The 19,110-nt window shown below is 41.6% G+C and overlaps 1 long non-coding RNA gene across 1 annotated transcript in view; it reads right to left on the reverse strand.

The window, feature by feature from the left end:
• Positions 1-12,424: 12,424 nt before the first annotated feature.
• The window catches only part of LOC115460645, a 67,831-nt gene continuing 61,145 nt past the window's right edge, over positions 12,425-19,110 (reverse strand). The window contains exon 3 of the long non-coding RNA XR_003940532.1: positions 12,425-12,680. This is a non-coding gene — a long non-coding RNA (uncharacterized LOC115460645). The remainder of the gene's footprint in view (positions 12,681-19,110) is intronic.

The following is a 19,110-nucleotide window of genomic DNA, read 5'->3' on the forward strand; positions in this document are numbered from 1 at the left end:
GAAAAACAGGATCAGGTAAAGTTGTCCAAGTGCTCGTCAGGGACGCCCTTTTTTTTCCATTATGGGTCGAGGATGCCCATGTGTTAGGCACGCCAAAGCCCCGCATTCGCTACACCTCCGACACGCCCCTGTGAACTTTGGTCGTCCTCGCGACGGAATACCGATTTGGGCGACCCTGTGAGATGGACGCCCATCTTCCGATTTGTGTCGAAAGATAGGCGTCCTTCTCTTTTGAAAATAAGCCTGATAGTGTGATATAGGCAATTAGCCTTTATGCGTTGACTGCAAACATTCGACAGGAGATAGCAGGCCCCACTGAATTTTCATGGATAGTCAGTTAAGTGCTATTTAACCAGTCAGGAGCCATTCTTGGCTGGTTATATAACGCTCAATATTGGCCAAATACTTTTTTTTTAAAGTTCTTGTATACCCATGTTCATACTAAGGAGATTATTATAGAAGGATAGCATGGCAGTTGCACTTTATAAATAGCAGTTTTACACATGTAAATGGCTTTACATGTCCATGCAGTGGTTTTAGAAAAGCTGCTACTTATACGTATATATCTGCATACATATTTAATTGTAATATGAAACTTTAAAATGGTTGAGATTTTTATGTATGTGTTTCATAGTATTTTATGATTTTTGCAAAATGCTCAGGCTTATTTTGAGAATTCTGTGATTAATAAATTTAAATAAATAAATATATAAAAACAATTGGGGCAGTGGGAGCTGAAAATCAGGTAGGGTGGGATTTGTTTTGTGCTAGTCTAGCTAGGTTCATGCTCATCCTGGTGTGATGAAAACTCCATGATCTCCCTATTGCTAGGTCCATGCTCCTTGGCCAAAGTTCTGCTTCTGCTCGGCTGATTGGTCCAACAGTCTCAAGGTCAACAAATGAACTGCACCGAGCTGAGAAAGGGAGCAGAGTTCTTGAAACTGAATCACAAATGTGCTTGGTTAGACCAGTATAAAGTGTCACCAGCAGCTTGTTTGTTTACCTTTTTCTTAATGCAAATGTGAATTCAATAGATCTATGCATTGGTAGGAGACTAAAGTCAAAACGCATAAACGCATGATCCTATCTACGAAAACAGTGTGATTTTGTTCTTGTAAAGGAGACCTATTAAGTACAGCTTCAATATTTGCTCACATTGACTATCTCCAGGGTGTGTAGAAATGAAACACAGTGTACACTATGCAAATTGGCCAACGCACTTCAAAGGTGGTTGTGGTATAGTTTTCTTCATGTGTTTATCTACTCAATAACTACAAACATAGTTTGCACGCAGAATAGGAATCATATGACATCTTCAAAAGAATTCTGAGGAGAATTTTATTTTCATAATTACAGTACGCTGTAGATTTAAAAGCCTTCTTCTTACTTACAGGACCCAAGGTGGCTTGCAACACAGCAGCAATGACCATCAAAAATAAGCTTTTTCAGTTTCATTTAATTTGTTGAATTTTAACCTGCTTATCCAAACAAATCTAAGTGGTTTACAATAATTATATAAATTACATACATAAAGTATGACAAATAATAAAAATACCCCTTGGACAGCACCCCCAAGACAATCCCCTCCAAGAAATGTTCCCCCACATATAACCCTCCCCCCCCAACACTATAGCCTGAACCTTCCTGACCCCTCACAGGACTTACTCAGGGATGGCCCTGATAATCTGGTGAACCAGGGCAGGACTGCCCCCCCTCTTCTCCTGTCTTGGAGAAAAGGTAGATATGACCCCTAGTGTAGTTATTTTTTTATTTATTTTAGTTACATTTGTACCCCATGCTTTTCCCACTCATGGCAGGCTCAATGCAGCTTACATATACAGGTACTAATTTGTACCTGGGGCAATGGAGAGTTAAGTGACTTGCCCAGAGTCACAAGGAGCTGTGCCTGAAGTGGGAATTGAACTCAGTTCCTCAGTTCCCCAGGACCAGAGTCCACCAGCCTTACCACTAGGCCACTCCTCAGGAAGTATGGGGTTCGGCTGGGGATGCTATATTGGTGGAGTGCTGTCCAAGGGTAGATGCTGAACATGGAGGCTTATTAGGGTGTGTACGAGGAGGGTTACTGCTGGGATTGGTTGGCTTGATCGTGGTGGGGGGCTTGATCTAGGTAGGAAGGATCTTAGTGGTACTGTTATTTCTATGGCAACCATTAGCAACTTCTGTGCTACCTATTTGATTGACTGTACATTTGTCCTTTAGATTGTAAGCTCCTTGAGCAGGGATGTCCTTCTATGTTAAACTGTACAGCGCTGCATAACCCTAGTAGCGCTTTAGAAATGTTAAGTAGTAGTAGTACCAAACTACCAGTAGCAATGACTGCATTTACTGCCACCTCAGGGGGTAGCATTAAGTGCAACCTCACTATCAACAGTAGAGACAGCTATCACATGTTTACATACAATGCAATAGATGTCACTGCTAGCTGTGCTCAGTCTCTGCTCAGATGCTGCCCCTCCCCACCTCTCACATTAGTCAAAGCAGGATTCTTCACAAGATGAGAAGCCATTTAGCTTAAAATATCTCCCATGAAAAGTAACAGTGGAGGTGGTGTACTCAAAAGGAGATTTGGATTTAGCTGATGCCTTTTCAGTGGTAGTTCAAGGTGATACATTCAGGTACAGCAGCTATTTCCCTGTACCTGGAGGGCTTACAATCTAAGAGGGTCTTTTACAAAGGTGAACTAGCATTTTTAACGTGGGCTAAAAATGTGTGCTTGCTGTATAGATGCCCATAGTATTCCTATGGGCATCTACACGGTTAGCGCACACTAAAAATGCTAGTGCAGCTTTGTAAAAGGGGCCCTAAGTTTGCACCTGAGATAATGGAGGGGTTTAGTGACTTCCCAAAGTCACATGGATTATCTGTGGGATTTGAACAGCAGCTTCCCTGGTTCTCAGCCTACTTAGGGTTACCATATTGCTCCAGAAAAAGGAAGACACATTGATCCAGGAAATCTAGACTGCCCCAATTTGACTGTCTGCACATGTTGTCCTTTAGATTGTAAGCTCCTTTGAGCAAGGACTGTCCTTCTTTATTAAACTGTACAGTGCTGCGTAACCCTAGTAGCGCTTTAGAAATGTTAAGTAGTAGTAGTAGTAGTGATCCAGTCCTGGTTTTTCTTCCATTGAAAGCAATGGAAGTAAAACTCAGACTGGCTCAATCTGTCCTCCTTTTTTTCTGGAGCCATATGGTAATCCTAAACCTACTACTCTAACCATCAGGCTACTCCTCCACTCCAAACACACATGAGTGTTGGATGGAAACTCCAGATGTGTCCCATCTAAAGGCAGGACCTGTGTGGTCTGGGAAGCTCACATACAACACTGTGCTGGTTCTTTTATTAGCCAACTAGTAAAAAAGCCCCGTTTCTGATGCAAATGAAACGGGGGCTAGCAATGTTTTCTTCTGTGTGCATGTGGGAGTGTGTGTGTCCCTGCCCTCTGGCCTCTCTCCCCTCCCCCCTCTGAGTCCTTCACTGTTACAGAGCCAGCGATTTGATTTCGTGCTCTGCTGTTTTCCTTCACTGACTGTGTTATAGAGAGGGCGGGGCAGACACTCATAGGGAAACCGGATATCTCGCCCCCTTCACGCTTCCGGCTGGAGGCTTCATAGAACGTTGGTGTTGCCTTTTATATAGAGAGATAATAGATACCTCAATCTGAAGAGAATCCACTTGCCTGAAAATATAAATAAAAACCTACCTGAGCTGAGGTTAAGTAAGATTATCTGATGACTACCCAAGCTGGCTATTGTAAAACCACATGATTTATCACAGCCTACTTTCTTTCACACTCACTACAAAAAGCCTTAATTAACATCTGGAAAATTCTTCCCTGCTGTCACTGAATGAGTATCCTCATGCAGCAGAATCACACATTTTGAAAACCTGCATTAAGCATAACTTCTTCCAGGAACCCACGCAGCAGACTAAAATGGTTACTCAACACAACACAGCGTAATAGCTTTTACCTAAGATCACTTCCTGCTGTGAGAGAAAATGAATGACCGAGAGTTAAAGTCATGTTAAACATAATTAACTAGCAGGACAAAAAGTAGTCAGAGAAGAGAACAAGGATGTGTTTAAATATTTAAATAAAGAGCTAAATAAAAAAAAAATCAAACAAGGATCTGTTTTGTTTTCTAATTGCTGTGCTAGCCTTTGTTTCCTCCAACTGTTTCCTTATAAACTGCCAGTGGGATTGTGGCCCACGCAGAATAGTGCTCAACGTATTCTTTGAAGTAGTGTCGGGGAAAGATGGTCCAGAGTTCCATGCGGTGATCAATTCCATATATCATTCTGGCAATTTGTACATAAGCACCAAGTCTACTGGAGGCATAAAGGGCCGAATTCTATAAAAGGTGCTCAAAAATAGGCAAAACTCAAAAATAAGTCCCAGATAGAAAAATATCACAAATCATCCAGTATCAAAATATACTCACAATATTTGTATAATTTTTGAAAATGTGCTTATATGTTCTCAAAGGGACTGTCCTAGATCAACTGGCCTTAACTTACGTCCACAAGCATCTAATCGTTGCATATTTCACTATCTTGCTTATTTTCGAAGGAGATGGCCGGCCATCTTCCGACACAAATCAGGAGATGACCAGCCATCTCCTAAACCTGGCCAGATCGGTATAATCGAAAGCCAATTTTGCCTGGCTTCAACTGCTTTCCGTCGCAGAGCCAGCCAAAGTGCAAGGGGGCGTGTTGGCAGGGTACAGAAGGCGGGACGGGGGCTTGGTTACGAGATGGCCGGCTTCAGCCGATAATGGAAAAAAAAGAAGGCCGGCTCTGACGACCATTTGGCTGGCTTCACTTGGTCCCAAGCTTCAAAAAAGTGCACTAATTGACCAGATGACCACCGGAGGGAATCGGGGATCACCTCCCCTTCCTCCCCCAGTGGTCACCAACCCCCTCCCACCCCAAAAAAATTAAAAAAAACATTTTTTGCCAGCCTCTATGCCAGCCTGAAATGTCACACCCACTGACAGCAGTATGCAGGTCCCTGGAGCAGTTTTTTGTGGGTGCAGTGCACTTCAGGCAGATGGACCCAGGCCCATCCCCCCTACCTATTACACTTGTGGTGGTAAATGGGAGCCCTCCAAACCCCCCCCCAAACCCACTGTACCCACATGTAGGTGCCCCCCTCCACCCCTTAGGGCTATGGTAGTGGTGTAGAGTTGTAGAGAGTGGGTTTTGGGGGGGGGGGTGTTGGGGGGCTCAGCACCCAAGGTAAGGGAGCTATACAACTGGGAGCAATTTTTGAAGTCCACTGCAGTGCCCCCTAGGGTGCCCAGTTGGTGTCCTGGCATGTCAGGGGAACTAGTGCACTACAAATGCTGGCTTCTCCCATGACCAAATGCCTTGGATTTGGCCGGGTTTGAGATCGCCGGCATTAGTTTCCATTATCGCCGGAAACCAATGCCGGCCATCTCTAAAACCAAATGCTGAGATTTGGCCGGCTCCGACCATATTATCGAAACAAAAGATAGCCGGCTATCTTATTTTGATAATACGGTCAGGACACCGCTTTACGAGGTCGGCCATATAGATGGCCAGCGCCATTCGATTATGCCCCTCCACGCTATTTTTGTGCCATTGCATACTATGGGGTCCTTTTACAAAGGCACACTAGCATTTTTAGCACATGCTAACAGTGGGGTAGCAAGGGGGGGCGAGAGGGGCGGTCCGCCCCAGGTGTCAGCTCAGGGGGGGTGCTTACTGCCAGCTCCCCCCTCCCCTGGTGGAGCAAGATGACACCCCCCTCGGCACATCGACACCCCCCGACCCAGTGCCTACCCTCCTCCGCCCAACCATCTCCCTACCTTTAAAAAAATATCGGAATCTGAGGCAAGGCGCAGCTCCTCGCGCCTGCACGTAAAAGAAGTGTGGACCATCTCATCGGGCCCGCCCTCCGCTGACGCAACTTCCTATTTCCGCAAGGGTGGGACAGACAGAGCGAGAGAAGGTCCGATGAGACGGTCCACATTTCTTTTACATGCAGGCGCGAGGCGCTGTGCCTTGCCTTGCCTCGGATTCCAATATTTTTTTTAAGGTAGGGAGCTGTTTGGACGGAGGAGGGTAGGCACTGGGTGGGGAGGGGGGTGTCGATGCGCCGAGGGGGTGTGTGTCATCGTGCTGCACCTGGGAGGGGGTGCAATGGTGAACCGCCCCGCCCTGGGTGGCAGCCCCCCTTGCTACGCCACTGCATGCTAAAAATAAGCATGTGCTAAACGCTACAGATGCCCATATATTCCAATGGGCGTCTCCAGCGTTTAGCACGTGCTAAAAATGCTACTGCACCCAAAAGACTGCATTTTCATTCAATAATAGGCACCAAAAAAGATTGGTGCTAAGCGTGATTCTATGAAAGGCATGCGCTCTTGAAAGAATAGCACTTACCACCAATTCCCATGCCCTAACTCTGGATACCAGACTTACGCCTATTGAGACCTGGTGTAGATGCTGGTGCCGGTGCCCAAGCTGGGCATGCTGACTCATTATGAAACTCTAGGAAGTTTAAGACCATGCTAACATTTTTTTTTTACTATAAGCAGGCCTTTGCTTTTATTTAACAAAAGGAATTTTGGATTTATTAGGTTCCTGTTAATGCGAAGACAATATTCCTATATGAATACTCTGGTTGTGTGTGTCTTAAGAGCATGTTATTATTATGCTAAAATTGGTTACCAATAAGAGAATATCTTTCAAATTATGTGTTTTCATTCACCAAATTCTGTTTGGTCAAGCCCCATCATATATGAATAATCTTAAATTTGGAATTCTCTTCCTAAATCAATCAAATTTACAGATGCTTACCTAATTTTTAGCCTTCCTTTTCAGCGCTTTGCATTTGACTTGACATTCCTTACGCTGTTTCTTATGCTGCTAGACTAGTTCCACTCAAATCCACAGCTTTACAGTGAAACCCATGCTGCTAAGTGCTTGTTCTAACTTACTGTTTTTTCCTTTGTTTTATGGGGAGAAAAAGACCTCAGAGACCCATCAAATGTTCAAAGCTACTATTATAATGCTGGCATAGTATCTTTCATAGGTCTGAAAACAAAAACTCCCCTTTTTTCACTCTCAAAGTGTGCAAATTCAGTTATCCATACTTTAAAAGTCATGCGGTGGTCAAAATGCCAAGTAGCCGCACTTATCTTATGTGCCCGATGGGGGTCACCGTTTCACATCAGTGATGATTCCTCATGTGAGCATTATAATAGCGGCTATGAGGGGTCTCTGAGGTCTTTTTCTCCCCAAGAAACAAAGAAAAAAACAGTAAGCACTTAGCATGGGTTTCACTGTAAAGCTGCGGATTTGAGTTGAACTAGTCTGGCAGCACTTGCACACGGTTTGCTTTTATATTATACACTTGTTTCTGTGCATTTGCATTATTGCATATTTTGGTTAGTGAATACTATATATAGTATATATGTGTGTGTATATATATATATATATATATATATATATATATATATATATATATATATATATATATAGTGAGTTTTTGTGTATGATTGGTTTTTCTCCTTTTTTCCCCTAGTGGAACCGATGATATTAACGGACTCCTATGTAGATAGTGGTTGTTTAATACATTTGTATTTATCCCTATCAGGAGATTTGAGGTTCCCATTGATTTAATTGTTAATGATTGGGAGACACCCGCAAACTAAATTGTGCAAACTTCTTTACACATTTTGGTGAATTGTCATTTATTAAGTTTGGACTTCCCTGTTTAATATAGAGGATATACTATATACATAGTGCCAGGGTGGTCTGTATGGGTAATCAGAAGCACTCTCCAGATAGTACTGCTATCTGGATAAGGGGTTTTTTAATATTGACGCGGGAATCTTTTTCAAAAGGTAGAAAGTAGAGCCCTCCTGAACTTGTGTTAATGTGTACTACCAGTAGGGGGTGTCAGGAGGACTCTTGTTTTGGAGAATGTGAGCATTGTTACATCATCTGTTCATTGTAAATCAGAGAGCAGTTTGATCTGAATGTTGATGGATTGTTGAACCCAAAACCTGTTAGCTGGAAAGGACAGATTCTCACTACTCTATCAGCAAAGCTAATAAATTGTAACAGTCTTTGTGAAGGGGTCATGTCCCCTTGGAAGCTCTGGAGGTTGTGGCTGAGTATAATTGCAATTGCTCTTAGCCTTTGCTACAACCATTGGGGGGCTCAGTACATAGAATCCATTAATGGAAGGTGATTGATTATGCTTATCCATGATGACGGTGAAAATCCTGGAAGTGGGTCTGGTTGTCCTGGCTATAATTGGATGCTAGAGTTAAATACTTGGATTAGACCTCACTGGAGAGTACATTTCCAACAGGGGTCCAGATCAGTTTATAATGTGAAGCCTGAGTCAGTTGCATCATCTGAGGCTTAAGACTTTTCATATTTATTTATTTGCTGTATTTGTATCCCACATTTTCCCACCTATTTGCAGGCTCAATGTGGCTTACATTATGTCGTAATGGCGATCGCCATTAACAGAATGAAAATACAGAGTATTATTGCAAATAAAGTACAGAAAATATAAAATAAGTTAGAAATGATTAGCTGTTCAATACATTTCAGGTATTTGAGAACAAGGATAATATATAACATTCAATAGTGTCAATGAGATATTGAAACTGAACCTGACATTAATTGTTTGCATTCATCAACAGCTGCTATTTTGAATCTGCAGTTGGAAGTTTTCATCCTTACTGTAACTATATGGTTGGCGAAGCCGAACCATTTGCTATTTGTGTTAAAATACAACAGGTTCCTGGGAAATAACCAGCCTGGTATGGAAGTCAAGTTACTTGCTCCTTTGAGCTCCCCTACACTCCCATTTGAGGTCTTATTTCTTATAGATTCTTGGATAAAGCAGAAATGTATGTGATCCTGTCAACCAAACATTGCAACATTGTTTCCTCCTGTGGTAATACTACTCCAGAAGGCTTATCAAAGAATGTGGTTTGTTTCAGTTTAGAAATAATTTCATCATGACAACAGTGAGGCACACCAGTGGATGGTAATAATGTACTATGCTACTGTATCATGCCAGTTGGTGTTGGAGCTTGTATAATTTGTACTGTTTTGTACAAGCTGAGGTGTGCCTGAACATCACTGCCCCACTTAATTTATTCACATTTTCAACTAAATAAGAGATCCTTTTACTAAAGAGTGATAAATCTAATGTGTGCATAGTATGCAGGAAAATGCTTGCCACAAACCGTATCAAAACGTTTTGCGGTAATTTTGCATTTTCCAATGCTAAGTGTGAATTAATGATTTTTTTTTTCAATTATTTTTCAGAAGGGGGCATGCCACAGGTGGAGATGGATATGTCTGCATTAACCAGCTAGCACATTTTGATTAGCGCTTGCTAACTGGTTAACTCAGAGTTAACGAAGGAGCACGTGAAGGGGCATAATCGAACAGGGACGACCATCTCTAAGGGCGCCCATCTCTAAGGACGTCCCGGCGAATGGGCGACCTTAAAGATGGTCGACCTAAATGTTGAGATGGTCGTCCTTAGAAATGGGCGTCCTCGGTTTTCGCCGATAATGGAAACCGAGGATGCCCATCTCAAAATGACCAAATCCAAGGCATTCGGTCATGGAAGGAGCCAGCATTCGTAGTGCACTGGTCCCCCTCACATGCCAGGACACCAACTGGCCACCCTAGGGGGCACTGCAGTGGACTTCACAAATTGCTCCCAGGTGCATAGCTCCCTTACCTTTGGTGCTGAGCCCCCCCCAAAACCCACTCCCTACAACTCTACACCATTACCATAGCCCTTAGGGATGAAGGGGAGCACCTACATGTGGGTACAGTGGGTTTCGGGTGGGTTTTGGAGGGCTCACATTTACCACCACAAGTGTAACAGGTGGGGGGGGGGATGGGCCTGGGTCCGCCTTTCTGAAGTGCACTGCACCCACTAAAAACTGCTCCAGGGACCTGCTTACTGCCGTGATGGAGCTGGGTATGACATTTGAGGCTGGCAAAAAATGTTTTTTAATTTTTTTGGGGTGGGAGGGGGTTGGTGACCACTTGGAGAGTAAGGGGAGGTCATCCTCGATTCCCTCCGGTTGTCATCTGGTCAGTTCAGGCACCTTTTCGAGCCTTGGTCGCGAAAAAAAGGGACCAAGTAAAGTCGGCCAAATGCTTGTCAGGGACGCCCTTCTTTTTTCCATTATCAGCCTAGGATGCCCATCTCTTAACCACGCCCCCATCCCGCCTTCACTACGCTGCCAACAAGCCCCCATGAACTTTGGTTGTCCCCGCGATGGAAAGCAGTTGAGGTCGCCCAAAATCGGCTTTCGATTATGCCGATTTGGGCGGCCCTGAGAGAAGGACACCCATCTCCCGATTTGTGTCGAAAGATGGGCACCCTTCTCTTTTGATTATGCCCCTGATAGTGTCTCCCGAATAGGAGGCAGAAAGTGATCCTGTGTTCATTTTTTTTTAGATCTCATGTACTAATTCAAAGCTCTATTGCAGAGTCAAATCAAAAATGGGCTTATCGCACAGGTAAGCCCCTCTTTAAAATGTTCTAAACCCACGATTTTAACACATTTTAGTAAAAAGGCCCATAAATTTTGGACCCGATCTGAGCACTTATTCTGTCCTGGATATTTCTTACATGGAGAAACATTACATGTAAGAAAGTGCACAGTCAATAAATCAAACTGACTGGGTCTGTACTTTCCAGCATTGAAATCATCCCCTCTCTCTGCACGATTTTCTTTTCTTAGTTGCATTCATTGTTTTCCATTGTATATGAAGCATTTCCATACAGGTCTCTGGTGCAATGCTCAGACACATAGCTTGTCTTTTAAACTGGAGGGAGAACAGTAGTTGAGCTTTTCAAGGTTTAGCTGAAAACCAATTTCATTCAAAAAGATGTGATTGCATTATTTAGAGGTTTTATTTCAGATGAAGTTACATTGTTTCTAAAATAAATATATGTACTGAACCTCCCACTATCAGGCAGCTCCTCTAAATCATTTTAATAGATACATAATTAAAACAACATATGTGGATCTGATCAGAATCCAGCTTCTCAAATTAGCTCTATCCAGACTTGGATTTGCTGACATTAATCATCATATGAGTGCATTTCAACATAGATGGCTCACATTGGCAGTACATCTTAGACACTGGGATTTTTGGAAGTCGTGTCCAAATTGCAAACAGTTTTGCCAATTTTGAAATACAGCATTAGATAAATGGTAGTTTATGAACAGTAAAGGCAAAATTTTAAGTGTGTTGCTCAAGTAGCTGCAGTGTTAATCTCATAGTCTTCTGGAGTTGAAATGCCAAAAGAGAACTCAACAGAAAAGGTAGCTAATTGTATATCTAAAACATTGCAGCAGCTATAGAAAATGCCTGAATTTGTCCAGGGCAGCCAGTCTAGAATGAAAAGTTGGTGGACCGTGGACATAATTAAACAGAACATAACAGCTAGTAGCTGGGAGGTGGGACTGGTAGTTGGGAGGCGGGGATAGTGCTGGGCAGACTTTTACGGTCTGTGCCAGAGCTGATGGTGGGAGGCGGGGCTGGTGGTTGGGAGGCAGGGATAGTGCTGGCCAGACTTATACGGTCTGTGCCCTGAAGAGGACAGGTACAAATAAAAAGTAGCACATATGAATTTATCTTGTTGGGCAGACTGGATGGACCGTGCAGGACTTTTTCTGCCGTCATCTACTATGTTACTATATAAGTTTGTCAGTGAGGCTCATAATGCTTGAACCAGCTTTTTTCAACATGACAAACAGTTCAGGACTCAAATTAAAACTGAAGGAGGGTGGGCTTCAGGAGCAGAGATATAGGGGGTCCTTTTACGAAGCTGTGATAAAAAGTGGCCAGCGCTGGTGTCAGTGCATGGGTTTTCCATGGGAGTCCTTACTGCCACCTATTTAGGAGCAGGTAAGGGCTCCTGTGCTACGCCCATGCTAATCAGGTACTGTGCAGTAATGTCCCACACTACTTGATTAGTGCAGGCATGCTTACTCTCCACCCCTGGGCACGCCTCCCAAGCTGGAAAATAAAAAATATTTTTCAGTGTGGGATTAACGCATGCTAAGCAAGAAACTACCACAGGATGCCTCAACATGCCCCATAGAAGTGCCATTTAGCATCAAGTGGGCCCAAATAAGGGAAAGGGAAATAAGACTTGATATATCACCTTTCTGAGGTTTTTGCAACTACATTCAAAGCGGTTTACATATATTCAGGTACTTATTTTGTACCAGGGGCAATGGAGGATTAAGTGACTTGCCCAGAGTCACAAGGAACTGTAGTGGGAATCAAACTCAATTCCCCAGAATCAAAGTCCACTCCACTAGCCACTAGGCTACTCCTCCACTCCTACTGCACCTTACTAAAAGGGCCCCCATAGATAATTACCTCCGGTTGCCTAGTGATATATCGCTGCCTTAGATAAGTGTAACTCCAGTGCTGGAACCAATTTGAATTCTCTGTTCTTATCTCCAGTAAACAAATCTCCAGTCATTTTGTAACACCAGTTCTGGAACTTCAGTCTTCAAAGGGGATACTCAACCCAATTCTTGGGACATCGCAGGTGGACATAAAAAGTATGGCCACTGTAATACATGTTCTATGATGACAGAGATTACGGAATTTATAAACCCTGTTGATGGAAAGAAATTCAAGTTCAAATACAATACTGATTGTCAGTCTACTTACGTGATTTATATTTTGCTGTGCAACTGTCAAAAATTATATGCGGGTAAAACTACCAGGAGTTTATAGATGAGAACAACTTTGGATTTTTACTGTGAAATCACTTGAGCCACGAGGATTAAATTCACATATTGAATGGACTGCTTTTCTTTAAGCTGCTTCTTTAAATCATTTATATGTGAAAGACATTTTTAAAGGCAATTTTTGAAGGTATTTAAATAACAAGTGATTTAAATAACAAGTGATGTAACCTTTGTTCTGCTTCTGGTTCATATAAAGAGGTTGGTGTTTTGAAGCCGCTGAGCGCCATTCTCAAGTTCAGTGCAGAGGAGATGATTAGTAAGTGAAATATTTCACTGTGACTTATGTTTGAAGATATATCTTTTCTGCACTGTTGGATGATAACAATAAGTTCTTTCTGCAGGTTTTATTATTATTAGCATTTGTATAGCGCTACCAGATGCACGCAGCGCTGAACACCTGACACAAAGAGACAGTCCCTGCTTAAAAGAGTTTACAGTCTAAATAATACAGACAGACAAGACAGTTACGGGTGAGGGAAGTAATGAGTGAGAAGGAAGGAAGGAAGGGACGAGGGGAGGGTAATTGAGTAGTGGTTAGGAGCTAAAAGCAGCAGTGAAAAGGTGGGTTTTTAGCATAGATTTGTAGAGGTGTGGTAGCTGTGTTAGTCCACTCTTAAAGGTAATCAATAGAAATAAAACAAAATAAAACATGGAAAAATAAGATGATACCTTTTTTATTGGACATAACTTAATACATTTCTTGATTAGCTTTCGAAGGTTGCCCTGTTGGTCAGCACTTTAAGGACCAGGACACTGTACCAGTGATTTTTGTACCCCGCGCTTTCCCACTCAGTGAGAATCCTGAAAGGCAACTTTAAAACAATACAGGAATGTAAGACCTTTGAAGTCAGAATGATTGAATATTTTGACACCCAACAGACAGGACTTAACAAGGATCTGGGTTTTCTAGCCCATTATAAACCATAAAGTTGTATTTCTCTGTTTATCACCCTCCCCTCAACTACCCACACCCATCCTGTTAGACTATCAATTGAATGCTTTGATGTCCCCATGCATACTTCCCACCCACCCTGTTAGACTGTCAATGAAAGGCTTGGATGCTTCACTTATATACACTGTCAGCTAGCACATTTGCTTATTTCCGATCTGACAAAGAAGGGCAACCTTCGAAAGCTAATCAAGAAATGTATTAAGTTATGTCCAATAAAAAGGTATCATCTTGTTTTATTTTCCATGTTTTATTTTGTTTGATTTCTATTGATTAGCATAGATTTGAAAACAGGTAGAGATGGAGCTAGACGTATAGGTCTAGGAAGTCTATTCCAGGCATAAGGTGCCACGAGAGAAAAGGAACGAAGCCTGGAGTTAGCAGTGAAGGAGAAGCACTTAGTCCCCCCGATGAAGCTTTATAAAGAGTGAAACAGAGAGCCCCATTGGGAAAAGTAAAGCTAAGTGACTCATATCTATTTTGTTTGCTCCTACATGAACTACAGTCAAGGAGTGTCATTGAAAGTGTTGAACTAATATTAGTACTATGCCACAATGTAGTTTTTAAAAGTATTAAAAAATATAAAAATTGAAGCGTTGAACTATAAATAGTAAACCATGGTGCAGTTTTTGAAAATATCAAAAATAAAAATTGAAGAAACTAACAATAGATAATATAAACTTGATATAATTGAAAATTATGGAGGTTTTTTGACCAATGATAATATCAGATTCTGAGATGTGCCGGCACTAAGAGATTAAACTTGCTGATGAGCCGAGACTTTTTAGGACTTTTTCCTCCATTAATTGAATTTATGTATTTATGATTCACAGTGAAAATGAAGAGCTTTAAGTCAAATTAAGTTTATCTTTCAGCTTTGGATGTTGTTGGAACAAGCGATTTTTGCTGAAGTAGTGTCTAGGATTTTTTTTGAACAATGTTTTACAATGCCACATGACAAGGGGAAAACAGATAGTAATATGGGATTCAACACCCTTATGTTAATACAAAAAAAGTTATTAATTTTTATTTATTGTAAATATTGATAAAATATTTTAGAGAGCATCAGAGGCTATATTTCAGTAGCAAGAAGGTCATAGGACCTTATCAGGGGACAAGCTCAATACTTATGTCCAGAACCTTAACTCTTTTCGTACCATCATGCGCTCTTATTTATATGTGCATTAAGTCATGTGATATTTCAATAAATCTGTGTCAATAAACTTATAACAAAAGTAATTAGTACCAAATATAAAAATGATTTAAGTACCGATTATAGAATACGCTTAGTCAGCACTGATTTCAGTGCCAATTTTTTAGGCACCATTTATAAAATCTCTTCCGAAATGTGTAACATAAAAGATGTGTGGTGACATTTTTTTTCCTGATAAAACCATGGAAGTTGGTGGTGGCAGCCAAAGCACCATTACATTTGAGTGTTATTTCATGTTTAAATTGAAAATTATTAACACCATGGATGTTTTTGCCATTCTTTCGAATGTAAAAGCTGCTGATCATTAACACTGAAGATTTGGAGCACTGCGGGTGTCGGATGTTATATGAGGAACCTGCTCGCAGTACTGCTTCAGATAAGTTGCCAGTTTTATATTTGGTACTAATTAGTTTTGTTATAAGTTTATTGACACAGATTTCTTGAAATATCACATGACTTTATGCACATATAAATGAAAGTGCATGATGGTGTGAAAAGAGTTAAGATTCTGGGCATACGTTTTGAGCTTGGCCCTTGATAAGGTCCTATGACCTCCTCGCTATTGAAAAATAGCCTCTAATGATTTCTAAAATATTTTATAAATATTTATAATACTCATACTACTTTCTGTTTTCCTCTTGCTATTGCAATAACAGATGGAATGTTTGCTAACACCTTCTCTTCATGGCCATTGATTAGATATATTGATCACTACATTGAGTTCACTGGATCTTGCATATCCATAGAAGAGTTTCATTAAGCAGCCATCAAAATCTCTTTGACATTTTCCCTACAAGAGAGATGGAAGGATGGTATAGTCAGATAGTATGCTGCCTTGTGAACAAACCTGCAGTTTAGCAACGGCAAAGAAAACCCTTTGCTGAAAATGGAGAAGGTCATATGGACAGCTTCTCCAGTTTCCCAGCTTCTATGTGTGAGGTTTCAACTTCAGTGAGACTGCATTTCTGTATGACCGAGGCAAAGCTAAAATTAATGCACTAGCAAATATTTATAGTGGATGGTATCAATCTCTCATTCCAAATAGGTGCTATTGCTTAGAAAGGTCTCATAGCTCTACATACAATAGATGTGAACAGTGTAGGTGCATTTATAGAAGCAAAAGATACTTATCCTAAAATAAATAATTACTGAGAGATAACTTTAAGACCAGCAGCTGCATCAGCAAGAAATGTACGCTTTGTAGCGCTATAGAAATGCTAAATAGTAGTAGTAGTACATTCAAGAGACATGAAAAGAAAAGTGATAATGGGATCTCTGTGCAAATGCTTTCTGTGATGACTGATACCTATTCAAACCCTTGGTAAAAGTAAATGATGGGTCATCATAAATTATTGTGTAAAGCTAAGCAATATAGGTCTAATTATTTTCAAACTTTCTAAAAGCTCAATATTTTAATAAGCAGCATATCAAATATCACAAATTGGGTTTCTGCCAGGTACTTGTGGCCTGGATTGGCCACTGTTAGAAACAGAATACTGGGCTAGATGGACCAAGTATGGCTACTCTTATGTTCTTGTGTACTAATTGCTAATCAATCAAGGGCCCGATATTCAGCTGGCAGCGATCAGCATTTTGCAGACCTCCACCGGCACTAAAGCCATGCCTGGCCCATGTCTGAGCACTGGCATTGAATTTCTGGGTTTGCAGAGCTGGCTAACACATGGAGGGACATTTTCGAAAGGGACGTCCTTGCAAAACGTCCACATCCAGGGGCGGGGAAACCCATATTTTCGAAAAAGATGGACGTCCATCTTTTGTTTCGAAAATTCCGTCAGGGATGTCCAAATCCTTAAATTTCGCCATCCCTAGATTTGGACGTCCCTAGACATAGATGTTTCTGATTTTCGGCGATTTTCAAAACCAAAGACGTCCATGTCAAAAATGACCAAATGCAAGCCATTTGGTCATGGGAGGAGCCAGCATTTGTAGTGCACTGGTCCCCCTGACATGCCAGGACACCAGCTGGGCACCCTAGGGGGCACTGCAGTGGACTTCATAAATTGCTCCCAGGAACATAGCTCCCTTACCTTGGGTGCTGAGCACCCCAAAATCCCCCCAAAACCCACTACCCACAACTGTACACCACTACCATAGCCCTTACGGGTGAAGGGGAGCACCTAGATGTGGGTACAGTGGGTTTCTGGTGGGTTTTGGAGGGCTCACTGTTTCCTCCACAAACGTAACAGGGAGGGGGGGGGTGGGGCTGGGTCCGCCTGTCTGAAGTGCATTGCACCCACTAAAATTGCTCCAGAGACCTGCATACTGCTGTCACGGACCTGAGTATGACATCTGAGGCTGGCATAGAGGCTGGCAGGGCATATTTTTAAAGATGTTTTTTGAGGGTGGGAGGGGGTTAGTGACCACTGGGGGAGTAATGGGAGGTCATCCCCGATTTTCTCCGGTGGTCATCTGTTCATTTTGGGCACCTTTTTGTGCCTTAGTCATAAGAAAAACAGGTCCTGGTGAAAATGTCCAAGTTTTTGTCAGGGACGTCCTTGTTTTTTTAAATTATGGGTCAAGGACGTCAAGTGTTAGGCACGCCCAAGTCTCGCCTTTGCTACGTCTCTGGCACGCCCCCTTGAACTTTGGCCATCCTTGATTTTGCCACACATCCATTTTTGGCAAAAATGTTAAAAAGGCCTTTTTTTACAGGCGCTGAAAAATGGATTGGCGTATGCCCAAAACCCACGCCTACATTTTTCAGCACACCTTAGTAAAAGGATTATGCTGCTCATTCTGGTATTACGCTGTGTAGTCCTTCACTTCCCGCTCCGAGCTATGCAGCACTTCTAAAAAGATAAGTGTAATAGTGTAAAATGGATATCATATAGTAATGATCTATACCTACAGTATAACTAAGAAAAATATGCAAGACGCTCTATAATCTTTGACCACAGATATTGTAAGAAGTTTAAACCTGTGGCATTATAAGGTTTTTTGGCCTATGATGAAGAGAAGACCATCCAGGTCTGTTTAAACTCCGTGAGATTAAAATTGATCTTGGAGCTCTTTGAGGCCTTTTTCCTTCAAACTAAGTCACTTTTGAATAAGTGGATTTTTTGAGTATTTGTTTGATTGTTCTGTAATTCCACACCACGATCTATATACTTTTTTAGTTGTTCTAATAGACAGGCCCTGATGGTTTCCCATTGGTTAGATAGGGGCCATGCCCCTTTGGATATTCAATGGCGAGTATTAGAGTAAGTCCATTTGGGATGTGAGAAGGGGAATGTTAACCAGCTACTTAAACTGAAGGAACAGCAGTGGATATTTACGCTGAAAACTGTACAACCTAGGGGTTTAAATCTCAAAATTGACTGGGCTTTGTTGATGTGAATTCTGATTGGCTATCACTTCTGGAATTATATTTCTATTGGCTGGTGGGATGTGATTGTATAAGAATGATGCTGGGATTACCGGCACCATTTTGTAAATCATTGACTTAGAGGCACCAAAATGATGTAGGTGTGCCAGTACGTGTGTATATGTTAGTTTTTTTTTAGATATATCAAATGTTTTATGTTTTTAAAGTTTGCTAATATTTGATATTTGTCTGGGGGTCCTGTTTACCTAATGTTCCTATTTAAGAGATAAGTGCTGTTTTCTAAATTTCATATTAAAGATATTTAAGGGGTCAAGTATGACTTGAAACAATTGGTACGTTTTGGCACTTGGATGTATATAGAAGCCGATGATAATTTGAGCGAGGCACTAGGCTTTGTTCATAGTGTGAATAGAGTCACCTCTGAGGCTTCTGTCCTTGTGATTCTACTGCATACCAGATTATATACATTAAGAATAAGTAATTGATGATTAGCACTGGGTTGGTTGGGTTCATTGTTTTATACCCCTGCTATTTAAAGCTTTTGGGACTATTGAAATTTTGTATACACAGATGTAAACTGTAGGATTAAATTCCTAGGCAGTGGAATGGGGTGAACCAACCAATATTTTGTCCTACAATGGCTCAACCAATATTTTACCCAATACAGCATCAGCAAGTTTAGCATCTATGGTCAGTTGTGGCACGAATTTTAACCATAGTTACTATATGGTGCTATAGAAAAGTGGTTTTTGGAGTGAATAGTGAACTTAGATAGTGAATACCAAA

This window comes from Microcaecilia unicolor, chromosome 1, assembly GCF_901765095.1.
Source record: "Microcaecilia unicolor chromosome 1, aMicUni1.1, whole genome shotgun sequence".
Classification (NCBI taxonomy): Eukaryota; Metazoa; Chordata; class Amphibia; order Gymnophiona; family Siphonopidae; genus Microcaecilia; species Microcaecilia unicolor.